At 39.7% G+C, this 15,663-nt stretch overlaps 1 pseudogene; it reads right to left on the bottom strand.

Annotated features, from left to right (window-relative positions):
- Nucleotides 1–1,059: 1,059 nt before the first annotated feature.
- On the bottom strand, nt 1,060–15,089 carry LOC101338432 (caspase-12-like; annotated as a pseudogene).
- Between the last annotated feature and the right edge of the window lie 574 nt (nt 15,090–15,663).

Raw genomic sequence — 15,663 nt, 5'->3', positions numbered from 1 at the left:
AAAAACCTCTTGACTTATGTATAGACTATCTTAAATCTGGGTCTTCACCGAAGTCCTGTTTATTTTGAAAATTTCCTCCAGTATCAATACATACACGTTTCCAGTCATGAAAATCTCAATACTTAAATATCTTCCCCACCTAAATATCTCATTAGTTAGGGAAGAAATGTTCTTATATTAGTGATAAGATATGATCATAACCAAGCCTGTGATCAAGAAACTAATAGGAGATCTAGAAATTTTTCTCTCTGAAGTCACTTACATGGAGTCAAAGATTTGAAAGCAATGAAGTCTTTCTCCACATGGCCGTTTGTAATGGCATCATTCCAGATGGAACACTGCAAGAACTGGTCATACCTATATGCAGAGGCTTCTCTCATGTCAGTCACCCAAAAAATCCCAGCACCTTCTGAGACATCCATGTCTTATAAAAGATGTTATATTAACACACACACATACACACAGAAAGTCTTTTACAATTATTCCTTTCAATATGGCATTTATTAAAAATGCAAATGTCTTGCTACTAGAAAAACTGCCTCACTGACTGGGAACCACATAAAGCCCACTTAAGTTTAGAATGACCATGTTGAAAACCTAGTCCCAAATAATCAGGATATTCCTCATTATTCTAGGCTACTTATCATTTCTTAAAAAAAAGAAAAATAGTACAGGCTTATTACAATTTCTTTCTGGACTGGACCTAAGAGTTGTACTGAAATATTGTTTCTCTCCCCATTCCTGGGAAAATGAAGGTTAGACACTAGACTAATAGAAAGAAGTACATGGCCACTCCCTGGGTTTCCTGAACTCAGACTCACTGCCTCGGCAGGCCTGCATAATGATGACCTTGGGTTTATCTTTTAGACTCTGGCAGTTACAGCTGTTGAAAATTTGGAAGATGGTATCATCACGAAGAATATCTGGGTCTGTCCCACAGATTCCATCCAGGGTGCCATGTGACATAAATACAAGGAATATGCTGTCTGAGGATTGGGGATCTTGGCGGGCAGCAAACTGTCTTAGTGCTGTTTCCATTTCCTGAAAAACACTCCAGAATTACTATTGAGGAATTCTCCTTATATAGTTTATACTCAAATACTAGGTGGAATTCACAAAAAGGAGCAAGCACTAAAGAATCAGGTGATTTGGACTGAATGGAATTGTAAGAGAAATTACATTCTGACATAAAACCAGGAAATTAGATGTGTAAAATATTAAAGTTAGTAGAGATTTTACATAACATCTAGCCCAATGGTTTTCAATGGAAGCTTACACTTAAGAAGATACTGGGAGATGGAGTATAATGAGGGGCAAGTGAGATGATATGTCTCTAATACGAGAGCTTTGCTTTCATCTGTTTTACATGTTGGAGTTCCTGTAAGTTTTTATTAAAAAAGAGAGAGACAGACACAGAGGCAGAGACAGAGACAGAGAGAACTTTCTATTGACAAAAATTAGAAACACAACAAATTCCTTCATCTTGGAACAGCAGAAAGTTAGGTTTAAAATGGTTTGTCTAAAGCCCTCTGGGATTATTTTTGGCATGGCCAGAATAACAACATTTTCTTTATGTGTGTATGTGCAATTTTTTTCTACACACTTTTACATTTACACACATGATGTTGAGATTGTAAAAGTCTCATAAGCTTTTTCTGTAGATATCAGTAACTTTCAGGGTCCAGAGCTTATGTCTCACCCAGGCTATCAAGTAATAGATGCCTCCCAGATTGAGAACTTTAGAAAGATCCCACATTTGGGGGGAAATACTGCTACATAGAGCTGATCTAAATATTTTCTATGAGACTGTGCACGGGAGGAGGCTGAAATAAAGGGAATCATATTCTGGAGCAAATATAATTTCTATAACATGCATTTTATTCTTACAGCTGCTAAGAAAGAAGTTCAAAACTGTTTAGGAGGGAAGGAAGCTTGTCCCACTCTCCTGGTCCATTACCAGAACTGTGAGATCCTCTTTTACAACCACTGAGTATCCAAGGTTTTCAAGCAAATCTTGCATTCCCAAAAGGTCAACCTCAGAACCATATCGATTAGAAAGACAGTCAAATTCTTTGTTGCAGATGATGAGGGCCAGGCATGTCCAGACTTCATTCTCCATTACTGGATATAAATGCAATTAACAGACACAAAATGAGTTGCTCCAGACCTCCTAATTTTGCCTCCAAAGTTCATACAAAACAGGCCCTTTCAATTAAATAGTGGATGCCTGGAGAGCCTGGAAATGGAAATATATTCTCTTGAGGAAAGAGACAATACCTGAAATTGAAAACATATACTAGGTCTGAGTATACACTCTAGGAACTTGGCTTTGGTTGGGTGGTGGATAGGAGTTCAGAATGTGATGGAAGAGACAGGAAATCAAATGTAAGAACCAGTTAATTAGATAAGATGATTAAATAACATCTTGTGCCTTTGGTCTGATCTTAGGACATTTGTAACAAGAACTAAAATTGAGTGAGTCCCAGTATCTTGTTTAAATGGAAAATCTTCCAAAGCATATCACCTCATCTGCCTTTGTTGTCTTCAGTGTATGGAAATGATCAGGAGGACAAAGTTTTAACTTCCCATGTTGGGAAGCCTGTGTTTCCTGAGGAGCTAAAAGAGAAAAAATAGCTCATTAAACAGTAGCATCCACTGCCATGAAGTCATGCAGATCTTTTGACTGGGCTTTCATTCTCCAGAAATGCTTACTGCCAGCCTACCACAAAGTTTAGTATAAGAAGAAAATCATTTCATATTTAAAATGACTAAAACACAAATCTTGAATACTCCCCCTTTTGCTTTCTGCTTCTTACTGAACCCACCATAAATTTCTGTTTTTGGTAGTGGTCATAACTTTGATTGCTTTCTCAGACCCAACACACTAGACTCACATAAACATGATATCTAAGATTGGGAAGGAAGTCTAATGTTCATCTTGCCTAATAAGGTCATTATTCAGATATTTGAACTCTGCTGACTATATGCCTACTTTATTATTACCACTCTCTGAAATATCTCCACTAACAGGGTACTTACAACATTCTAAGGCATTTTTGAACAGTTCTGAGCATCATAAAGTGTGAACTTTCCAAGCACTGATATATATTTTCCACATTGGGAACATACAGAAAGAAACATCTAATTCCTCTTCCTGTAAAGCCCATGAATTCTCCCATGACTTCAATATATCTTTCCCTATGTTTCTATTTTTTTATGTAAATGCCCCATATAAATAATTATTTTTATATTAATTGTGTTTAATCTCTGTATTCCTAGTATCTAGAATGATACCTGGCACAGATTAAAAGTTAATGACTGCTTGTTAATGAAGAGTTATCTTCTCATACTTCAAAATAGCTATCAAGTATCCCCTGGTTCACGTTTTCCCTTAGGCAACAAACATTCTATTCCTTCTAATATTTTTGCATAAGAATATCATTGATGGAGGTCAAGATGGCAGAGAAGTAGGAGAATGTGGATGGAGCTCATATCTCCCCACAAATACATCAAGAATACATCTACAAATGGAAAAATTCTCACAGAACATGGCTAAACACTAGCAGAGGGGGGCTTCCCTGGTGGCACAGTGGTTGAGAGTCCGCCTGCCGATGCAGGGGACACGGATTCATGTCCCGGTCCGGGAAGATCCCACATGCCGCGGAGCGGCTGGGCCCGTGAGCCATGGCCACTGAACCTGCGCGTCCGGAGCCTGTGCTCCGCAACGGGAGAGGCCACAGCAGGGAGAGGTCCATGTACTGCAAAAACAAAAAATAAAATAAAATAAAACACTAGCAGAGGACCTCAGGCACCTAAAAGGACAAGAAAAATCCCTGCATAACTGGGTAAGATGAGGAAAGGAGAAGGGAAAAAGAAGAGGAGAGGAAGCAGGATGGGAACGGCACCCCTGGGTTGGGGAGCTGAAGGAGGGGAGAGGTTGCTGCATCCAGGGAAGCACCTCACCTGTGGGAAGATCAGTTGGGACAAAAGGGGAGCTTCTGAGGCTGTTGGAAGAGAGTGCAGCAACTGGTTTGTGGCAGGCAGGACAGAGTGAGAACTACACAGACAGTCTGTGCCACAGCCCTGCATGCCCCAGCCTGAGATGCGTGTCCACTGGTGTGCACAGGGCCTGGGTGTTGGAACATGGTGTATGGAGAGCAAACCCAGGGAAAGGACTGCTGTTGGCTGCAAGGAGATAGCTTGAGGGGACAGGAGTGAGGAAATCCACAACCAGGAATTCTTGTGGAGGAAACCTGGACTGCCGTAGAAGAAAAGTGCTAAGGTTAAGTGACAAGGGGTGGAGATGTCATTGCAGCCTTTCTCCCCACATGTTGGCCGCTGCCTCCCCAGGCCAGCTCCCTCATGCCCAGGACCACTGCCTTACTGCATTCCCATAACCACCAGGGCTCTTGTGACCCTGGCCTCAGTGCTGCATCCAAGCTCCCTCCCCACTGGGGCAGACTCGTGTGCTCCAGGGAAGACTCAGGGGCAGACCTCTGTGGGTGGCCCACATGCAGAGGTGGGGCTGAAACCACAGCTGAGCCCACAGGGAACATGCAACTAAGGAAGAAAAACTCAAATCTCTCCTCGCAGCTGTGTGAAGATTCAATTGACACCCCCGTGACCAGCCTTGTAATCTCAGCACCTACAGAATGTCTGAATGGGCAACAAGTGCTCCCACAGCCAAGATGGACCTAGCTTTAGCATTTGTAGACTTTGTGGGCACATATACATAGGGTTTGGGCCAGGCTAGAGTCAGAGCTGCCCCCATAGCACCCACAGTAGGTCCAGATCCATGACTACTTGCAATCCTGGGACCTGAATTCAGTGGATCTATGCTGGAGGTCTGGTGAAAAAAACATCTGAGAGATACCAGGGCCAGTGGCTGGCATACCCACAGTTAAGGTGGGACTGAAAGCAGTGCCAACAGCAGTGTAACCTGAGAGCTCTCACAATGGGTGAAAGGTGACACAACAGAGCACACCCATAGGTGAACAGCTCCAGAGGAGGAATACTCAGTGGCTTCCTTCCCAGTAGGAGTACTGCAATCCTGCCTACCTCAAACCACAGATCAGAAACACAGCTAAGAAACAGATCTGGGGGCCTCTCTTCCAACAACTAGGGATCATACCCCACCTCTGGCAAGGAAGTAGCAACCACAGGGCAAAGGGGAGGCCCTGCTCAATATCCAGTGCAAGCTCTGGACACTACAACATCAGTCACACCTCCTATAAAGGGAATAACAGTCATCATACAGTGAGGAAAGAGGTGGCAGACATCTATATTAAAAACAACCCTTGCACCAAAAAATATTAAACCCATGCAGGCTACACAGAGAGGTTCCACATAAAATAGCCCTCCAATACAGTCTGAGGGTCTGGCATTGGATGGAAGAAGCCACAGAGCATTTTAGTCTTGAAAGCCAGCAGGCTTGAGTGCAAGAGCTCCACAGTGCTGGGGGAAAAAGAGACTCCACTCTTGGAGGGACACAGCACAAAGCAGTACCTCCATAGGAACCCAGGCTACAACTACCTAGGGGTCTTAGAGGGTCTCCTGGGAAGGCAGATGTTAACTATCACTCACTGTGAAGGCAAGGAAACTGGTAGTAGAAGCCCCAGGGAATATTGAATGGAGATCTCCCAGAGGTCCAAATTTCAGCAGAAAGACCTGGTCCCATCCAACAAACTTTAGGCCCCAGAGCTGGAAAGTCTCATGCCAAACAACAACCAAGGTAGGAACACAGCTCCACCCATCAGAAAACATGCTGCCTAAAGTTGTACTGAGCTCACAACTGCCTCAAAACACACCCCTAGACATGGCCCTGCCCATCAGAGGGACAAGACACAGGCCCATCTGTGAGAGGGCAGGCACCAGTCCCTTCCACAAGAAGACCTACATAAGCCCCTTGACCAACATCACCCACTAGGGAGCAGACACCAGAAACAAGAGGAACTAAGATCCTGCAGTCTGTGGAAAGGAGACTGTAAACATAGAAAGTTAGATAAAATGAGATGACAGAGAAGTATGTCCCAGATAAAGAAAGAAGATAAAACCCCACAAGAACAACTAAATGAAGAGAATATAGGCAATCTACCTGAAAAATAATTCAGAGTAATGATATTAAAGATGGTCCAAAATCTCAGAAAAAGAGTTGAGGCATGGATTGAGAAAATACAAGAAATATTTAACAAGGAACTAGTTGATTTAAAGAACAGAGATGCACAATACAATACATGAAATGAAAAATACACTAGAAGGAATAAAGAGCAGAACAACTTAGGCAGAAGAATGAATAGGTTAGCTGGAAGACAGAGTGGTGGAAATCACTGCCAAGAACAGAATAAAGAAAAAAGAATGAAAAGAAATGAGGACAGTCTCAGAGACCTCTGGGACAATATTAAATGCACCAAAATTTGCATTATAGGGGACTCAAAGGAGAAGAAAAAGAGAAAGGGCCTGAGAAAACATTTGAAGAGATTGTAGATGAAAACTTCCCTAACATGAGAAAGGAAACACTCACTGAAGTCCAGGAAGTGCAGAGAATCCCATACAGGATAAACCCAAGGAGGAACACAGCAAGACACATATTAATCAAACCAATAAAAATTAAAGACAAACAAAAATATTAAAAGCAAAAAGGGAAAAGCAACAAATAACATACAAGGGAATCCCCATAAGGTTATCAGCTGATTTTTCAGCAGAAACTCTGCAGGCCAGAAAGGAGTGGCACGATATATTTCAAGCAATGAAAGGGAAAAACCTACAACCAAGATTATTCTAACCAGTAGGTCTCTCATTCAGATTCGTTGGAGAAATCAAAGACTTTACAGACAAGCAAAAGCTAAAAGAATTCAGCACTGCGAAGCGAACTTTACAACAAATGCTAAAGGAACTTCTCTAGGCAAGAAAGAGACCAGCAACATAAAACAATCTTGTACATATATAGAGTGCTAAATCAAAACCTCAAGGGAACAACAAACCCCAAAACTACAATAGATATATACATAAAAAAGAAAAATCAACACAAACACAACACTAAAGATGGTCATCAAACCATAAGAGAAGAGAACATAAGAGGAAGGGAAAAGAAAAAAGACCTACAAAAACAAACCCAAAACAATTAAGAAAATGGCAATAGGAACATACATATCAATAATTACCTTAAATGTAAATGGATTAAATGTTCCATCTCAAAGACATAGACTGGCTGAATGAATATAAAAACAAGACCCATATATATATATATATATATATATATATATATATATATATATATATACACTGTCTACAAGAGACCCCACTTCACACCTAGGGACACATACAGATTGAAAGTGAGGGTATGGAAAAAGGCATTCCACGTAAATGGAAATAAAAAAAAAGTTGGGGTAGCAATATTTATAGACTTTAAAATAAAGACAAAAGAGGACAAAAGACAAAGAGGACACTACATAATGATCAAGGGATCAATCCATGAAGAAATTATAACAATTGTAAATATATATGCACCCAACAGAGGAGCACCTCAGTATGTAAGGTAAATGCTAACACCCATGAAAGGGGAAAATGACAGTAATGCAATAATAGTGGGTGACTTTGGGCTTCCCTGGTGGCACAGTGGTTGAGAGTCCGCCTGCTGATGCAGGGGATACGGGTTTGTGACCCGGTCCAGGAAGATCCCACATGTCGTGGAGCGGCTGGACCCGTGAGCCATGGCTGCTGAGCCTGCGTGTCCGGAGGCTGTGCTCCGCAACAGGAGAGGCCACAACAGTGAGAGGCCACAACATTAAGAGGCCCGCGTGCCGCAAAAAATAAAAATAAATAAAAAATAAATAGTGGGTGACTTTAATACCCCAATTACACCAAAGGACAGATCTTCCAGACAGAAAATTAGTAAGGAAACACAGAGTTAAATGACATATTAGACCAGATAAACTTAACTGATATCGATAGGTAATTCCACCTAAAAGCAGCAGAATACACTTTTGTCTCAAGTGCACATGGAACATTCCCCACAACAGATTACATCCTGGGCCACATACATCAGAGAAAGGAACATTCCCAAGCTCATTCTCCAAGGCCACCATCATCGTGATTCCAAAACGAGCCAAACATATCACAAAAAAAGAAAATTATAGGCCAATATCACTCATGAATATAGATGCAAAAATCCCCAATGAAACACTAGCAAACTGAATCCAACAACACATTAAAAGAATCATACACCATGTTTGAGTGGGATTTATCCCAGGGATGCAAGGATTCTTCAACATATATAAGTCAATCAATGTGATACACCACATTAACAAACTGAAGAATAAAAACCATAAGATCATTTCAATACATGCAGGAAAATCTTTTGACAATATTCAACACCCATTTATGATAAAAACTCTCCAGAAAGTGGGCATAGAGGGAACCTACCTCAACATAATAAAAGCCATATACCAGAAACCCACAGCAAACATCATTCCCAATGGTGAAAAACCAAAAGCATTTCCTCTAAGATCAAAAACAAGACAAGGATGTCCACTCTTGCCACTACTATTCAACATATATTTGGAAGTCTTAGCCACAGCAATCAGAAAAGAAAAAGGAAAAAAAGGAATCCAAATTGGAAAAGAGGAAGTAAACTGTCACTGTTTGCAAATGACATGATACTATACATAGAAAATCCTAAAGATGCTACCAGAAAACTACTAGAGCTCATCAATGAATTTGGTAAAGTTTCAGGATACAAAATTAATGCACAGAAATCACTTGCATTCCTATACACTAACAATGAAAGATCAGAAAAAGGAAATTAAGGTAACAATCCCATTTACCATTGAATCAAAAAGAATAAAATACCTAAGAATAAACATACCTAAGGAAGCAAGAGAACTGTACTCAGAAAACTATAAGATACTGATGAAACAAATACAAAAAACAAAGAACCTTCTGTTCTTTCCCTCCTACCAAAAAGAAAGATATGGGGCTTCCCTGGTGGCGCAGTAGTTGAGAGTCCGCCTGCTGATGCAGGGTACACGGGTTTGTGCCCTGGTCCGGGAAGATCCCATATGCCGCGGAGCGGCTAGGCCCGTGAGCCATGGCCGCTGAGCCTGCGCGTCTGGAGCCTGTGCTCCGCAGCGGGAGAGGCCACAACAGTGAGAGGCCTGCGTACCGCAAAAAAAAAAAAGAAGAAAGATATGTTCTTCCTCTGATCTAAGCGTGATACCACTCCTTATGAGTCCCTTTCCCTCTCACACACAGGAACTTTATTCAAGCATTTATTCAGCCCTATCTTCTAGAGCATCAATTTCTACCTCTCTCCCTTCTATGCTATCCCCGTTGGCATATTAGAATCTTAATTTATCTTTTAAAAACACATTTCCTTGACTCTGTTTCCCCTCCATCTATTGTACCATTTCTCTCCTCCACTTCTCAGCACAGTCGTTAAAGGCATTGTCTATTTTCACCATTTTCATGTTTTCAACTCTGATTTTTTTTCTTGTATGCATAAAATGGCTATTATCCTCACAACTTAAGCAAAATACCTGTTATCAAAGTTACCACTGACTATTTGTTGCTTTCTTAGCATTTAGCATGGTTGAACACATCTTTCTTGAAACATGCTCTCTAGGCTTCTATGATCCTACATTTTCCAGCTACTCTTTCAAAATCTGTCTGTTCATTGCTAACTTTTCCTCTTCTGCCAAACTTCCCAAAGTGGAATTATTCTGTATTAGAGTCTCTGTTATTCTCTATCAACATCTCTCCCTAGGTGGCCTCTTCTAGGTGGTACCAACATCTCTCTGTGAATTCCTCAGTTGTACATCACCTGTTTATTCAACATTTTCTCTTGGATGTAACATGTTTTAAACTAAACTTACAAGGAAGGACTTCTGATACCGTCTTCTTCTACAAATAGGTTTCTCGCAAGTTTTCTCTAAACCACAAATTTTCTCTCTCTCAGGAATTGATATCTTTCACCCAGTTGCCGAGCCCAAAACTTAGAATCGTTTTTTTTCTATTTTTTTTATTGGGGTATAGTTGCTTTACAATGTTGTGCTGGTTTCTGCTGTACAATGAAGTGAATCAGCTGTATGTATACATATACCTCCTCTTTTTTGGATTTCCTTCCCATTTAGGTCACCACAGAGCATTGAGTAGAGTTCCCTATGCTATACAGCAGGTTTTCATTAGTTATCTATTTTATACATATTAGTATAAAATACATACAGATTAGTGTATATATGTCAATCTCAATTTCCCAATTCATCTCACCTCCCTCTTTCCCACCTTGATGTCCATACATTTTTTCTCTACATCTGTGTCTCTATTTCTGCTTTGCAAACAAGTTCATCTGTACCATTTTTCTAGATTCCACATATATGCGTTAATATACCATATTTGTTTTTCTCTTTCTGACCTACTTCACTCTGTATGACAGCCTCTAGGTCTATTCATGTCTCTACAAATCCTTCATTTCTTTCATTAGCCCATATCCAATCCATCTGTAGTTTCTATTGATTCTATCTCCAAAATAGATCCCAAATATAACCACTTGTTATCATCTCTATTACTGCAACCCCAGCTTAAAAGCTATTATCTCTTAACTGAAACACTTAAATAGCTTACAAGTAGATTTTCTATTCTATGTTTATCACTCCTCTGCTCAAAAAATTCTAAAGGCTTTGCATTGCAAATAAAATCCGAATTGTTTTTCCTTCTCTCAGAGACCCCACATACTGTGGCCATCCCAGTGTATCTGACAGCTCCTGCACCCATATTCCCCTCATTTCCTACTCCCCAGCCAGACCAGCCTTCTCTATTACCCTTTTGCATGACAAGACCTTTCCTGACTCACAGCTCTTGTTCTTGTTTCCTCTTTCCATGGAATGTTTTTTCCTTAAAGTTTGGCACAATTCCCTTCCTATTGTTCAGTATATACTGAAATATAATCTCAAAAGAGTTCTCATAACTGTTCACCCTGACTCATGTGTACCACTACCCTCAACAACAATATCACTTTCTATGACCTAATCCTCTTTCTTGTGTACATCCCCTGAAATTATACTGTTTATTTTTTGAGAGTTTACTATATATCTGCCCTCACTACACTGTATGAAAGCAGTAACTTTATCTTGCTCACTGCTATAAACACAGTAATTAAAGTAGCATACTGTAGATTTTCAATTAGTGTATGAATATATAATGTATGAATGAATATAACAATGAATAAAGATGACAAAGTTTTTATTCCTTTTGTAAGTTTTTCTGTAACTTTTGAAAATATAGTGCTCAGAAGACAATACTATCATTACCCTTTTTATGGATGCTATGGTTCTTTAAAGTGGCCCAATAATTCATCAGATTCTTTGGTGACCACATAAGTATGTGTGACTCATGCTGTTTTTTTTAATGTGTTTCTTAATCACATCCTTATTCTGTTTTGTGCAGTTGGTAGTTGCCTATATCTTTGATGTTTTATGAATCCTTTCAAAGATGTGATCAACTCCATTTAAAAATGTGAGTCTCAGAAACGTTGGTTATACCAGCAAATATGGTTAATCAGTGACAGAGGTAGGCTCAGTGTTACAGATTTCTTGGGTTTTACTTCAGTTCTCTTTCCACTACACCATAAGGAGTTTCTTTATCTGTCTTTGCTCTAATAATGTCATTATGTGTCCATGATATTACCTATCATAGTTAGAACAGATACCTGGGACAATCTAGCATTCTTCTCAGTTTCATAATCTTCACTTTCAACTTCTACATTCTTAGGAGAATTGAATATCAGGGATGTAAATGCTAACCTTACTTTTAAGGGACTTTGTTAGGTGCAGAGGAGAGAAATAAGCCAGATTTTCTGAGCCTCAGTTTAGTGGTCTTTCCACTATAATGTAGGGACGTTGTACAGCTGCCTTATCCCAAGTAATGAATGAGGGTTCCCATGAGCCACTGGGTTTGGGGGCAGTTACCTGTTGGAGGGAGAGCCAATGCCTGGGCTGATTCAACTTTTTCCTCATCTCTACTTTTTTCACTTTCATCTTCAGATTCTGAGGTGGAATGAAAAAATTTAAGGATCAATGCTCTATTCTGAAGGGTATTTCCAAAGATGAAAACTGACTGAGAACATAGAATTTCTAGGCTTTTAAGGAAATACTTTCTAACTGCACTAGAGGTCTAAGAGTTTTCACTTGAGATGTGAAATTTGGAGTCAGTTACCTGTCAAAGAAGAAGATGACTCAGTGCTCTCAGATTCATCATTCTCAGTTTCCAGATGAGATCCTGAAATAATAGTAAAATAAAATTTGTTAGCAGAACTAAATTTATAGAACCTATACACTTCAAACTCTTTCCCTTTCACTGACTAGGAAATGACTATGCTCAGCATGGGGCTGACTACTCTGTGGAGCATGGAGATTTGCCCCATTCTCTAAGTTCCAGGTTTGTTTTAAAAAACTGTAACTTTGTGCCAAGTGAAAAAGGAGGCAGATTTTCTCTGAAACAAAAAAGAGCTCATTATCTTCTTCTTCTGTAATTCAAGGAATATTCAAATTCATTAATCAAGGTTTTCGGAAATAGCACTTTTCATTATGAGGAAGAAAAATACATTGTTGTACAAAAGTTAGTCTTTCAACAATAGCAAAATAGTCTCAGAGGGTGTTCCAAGAATTGGGGATATACTGATGTATAATTTTACTCTGAACTAGGGGTCAGCAAACTATGGCCCACTGTCCAAATTCAGCCTGACACCTGTTTTTGTAAATAAAGTTTTATTGGAACACATCCACACTTATTTTGTACTTACTTTCTATCACTGATTCTATACTACAACAGCAGACTTGAGTAATTATTACAGAAACCATATGGTCCAAAAAGCTTGAAATATTTAACCTCTGGCTCATCAAAGAAAAAGTGTTCCAATACCTGCTCTAGAGAGAAGGACACATCTGTGTTCCTCAAATTTTCAATTTCCCTTTGTCTTCCTTTAACAAGGAGAAATACAGGTTCTCAGAGATTTTTTCCTTGGGTAATCCACAGCTAAGAATAAGATGGTGGATTTTGTTCTACTGATCATTCTGTATCTGGGAATGACTCTAAAGGCCACAGTGTATGGCCAGAGTAGCACAGATTAATTAAAGACTATCATTTAATTTAATACAACACCAGCACCATTTATTCCTTTAACAAATATTTACTCATCACCTAATCTGTGTCAGACTGGGGATGATAGAACAGGGACTGGGTAGATCAGGGCATTTTGTGGCAGTAAATAAGATAGACAGTCAGGCAAAGAAGGTGCTAGAAATGTGAATAGTATATTATCCACTTGCAAAAAGAAATACGAAGACAAAAACTGCATGAGGATAGTAGATAAAGAACAAGTTACTAGCCCTTTACTGAAATACTCACTTAAACTCAGTTGTTTCTTGGGGTTGAAGAAATGGTCCTTAAATATTTTGCCTGCCATTTGCATTTTCTCAATGAGATCATAAACCAGGTCTCCAGTCCTTTTCACGATGTGGTCCACTTCTTCCCCTAATCTTTGTAACTCACCCCTATTTAACACTTTATTTTCCATCAATCATCAAAAATACCATCAAGCACGTTCCTGGACCTTAACTTCACCATGTTGACTGGACCTTCTTCTGGTAGTCTCTTCTCTGTGAGAATGATAGGATTTTAGATACGGAGAGGAGCTTAGATATCTGATTCCAGGCCAGTGCTTCTCGATTTTAAAAAGAATCTCCTGAAAAAGCTTGATAAGCAGAACTTTTTGCACTCCATTCTCAGAAATTCTTTTTTGATAGATCAAGGTGGAGCCCATGAATTTACATTACTAACAATTTCTGAGGTGGTGCCAAAGCTGCTAGTCTGAGGACCACACTTAGACTAATACTTATGGATGATCAATTCTCTAATTTTTTTTTTGGATGGGGAAACTGAGGTCCAGAGAAGTGAAGCAACTTCACTGTAAGTCAGTGAGAGTTGACTGACTTCCTGTCATTTTTATCAATACCTAATTTAAAAACACATTATATTCAATATGTATAGCAGTAAAACATATTACACCTGTAAAGGAATGCATTTTTATTTCCATGGGCAGGGCTGACAGGGCAACTCTCTGCAGAGATTGAGAGCACAAACTGTATCTGGTTTGCTCACTGTTATAAACAAAAATTCACACAGAGAGCAGAAATATGGAGGAAACTCAAGTTACTCTGCATTTTTACTGCATGGCCTTTCACTATGACAAGGTAACATTTAGGTGAGAACTCTGGGTCAAGTCCAAAGTGCAAAGAAAAGCCTAAAATCAACAAGAAAGATTTAAGAACATAGGTCCGGATTTTCTAAATTTTCCATTTTTCCAAGAAGTTGTAATGTATTGTCTAAAACACTTTGTTACCATACTCATTACTGTGCCCCAAGCTTCCATCCCTTACAGTCTCAGAGTAAAATAGTTGTGTCTTGTGTGTGCCCCCTTCATTGCTCCTTCTCCTCTCACCCGTTCCTTCCTCCTGAGCTCTTTCTCCCCACAAAACATAGCCATAATGGAATATTACTCAGCCATAAAAAGAAACGAAATTGAGCTATTTGTAATGAGGTGGATAGACCTAGAGTCTGTCATACAGAGTGAAGTAAGTCAGAAAGAGAAAGACAAATACCATATGCTAATGCATATATATGGAATCTAAGAAAAATAATTGTCATGAAGAACCTAGGGGTAAGACAGGAATAAAGACACAGACCTACTAGAGAATGGACTTGAGGATATGGGGAGGGAGAGGGGTAAGCTGTGACAAAGCGAGAGAGAGGCATGGACATATATACACTACCAAATGTAAGGTAGATAGCTAGTGGGAAGTGGCCGCATAGCACAGGGAGATCGGCTTGGTGCTTTGTGACCACCTAGAGGGGTGGGGTATGGAGGGTGGGAGGGAGGGAGACACAAGAGGGAAGAGATATGGGAACATATGTATATGTATAACTGATTGACTTTGTTATAAAGCAGAAACTAACACACCATTGTAAAGCAATTGTACTCCAATAAAGATGTAAAAAAAAAAAAAAAAACAGAAAACCTGGAGTGACTCACCAGCCATTGCTGCTCCAGCTCCCTGGGCAGGAAAAGCAATGAAAATGAAAGCAGCTTTCTTTCTTTGTTCTCAGTGGACCAGCATTACCTAAAAAGGAAACTGTAGCTTCTCAAATTCTCTCATACTTTGACAGGATAGAATTTGACTCCTCCTCTGATATGTAGCTTCTCTTTTTTAGAACACAGGAAGTGAATACTGACTTTTCTCCTTACTGTAACAAAGTCACCAGAATGAAATACATACACACACACACACACACACACACACACACACACACACACAAGGGTACAAACATAAGTTTCTATGTTCTGTTTTCCAGACTATTTTTAACACAGTTAATAAGTCAAATTGACCCTTATTTGTCTCTGTGCCACCCCTTAGCCACTAAATAGTAGGGGTGCCTCACTTGACTGATGTCTCCTCAACCCCGGAAATGAAGTGTGAACTTAGAAGCCTTGGGTGAAGGGGAGCGAGAAATTGACTGAGATATGCCGAACAGTTTTAAAAACCCAGATAAATGATCTCTTTACTTCTCTCCTCATTTGCTATTTTGTCAGTTCTGGGTATTGTTTATCCATGA

The sequence above is a fragment of the Tursiops truncatus genome, chromosome 8, assembly GCF_011762595.2.
Source record: "Tursiops truncatus isolate mTurTru1 chromosome 8, mTurTru1.mat.Y, whole genome shotgun sequence".
NCBI lineage: Eukaryota > Metazoa > Chordata > Mammalia > Artiodactyla > Delphinidae > Tursiops > Tursiops truncatus.
The sequence above is the reverse complement of the archived record's forward strand: the minus strand, read 5'-3'. Positions and strand labels throughout refer to the sequence as shown.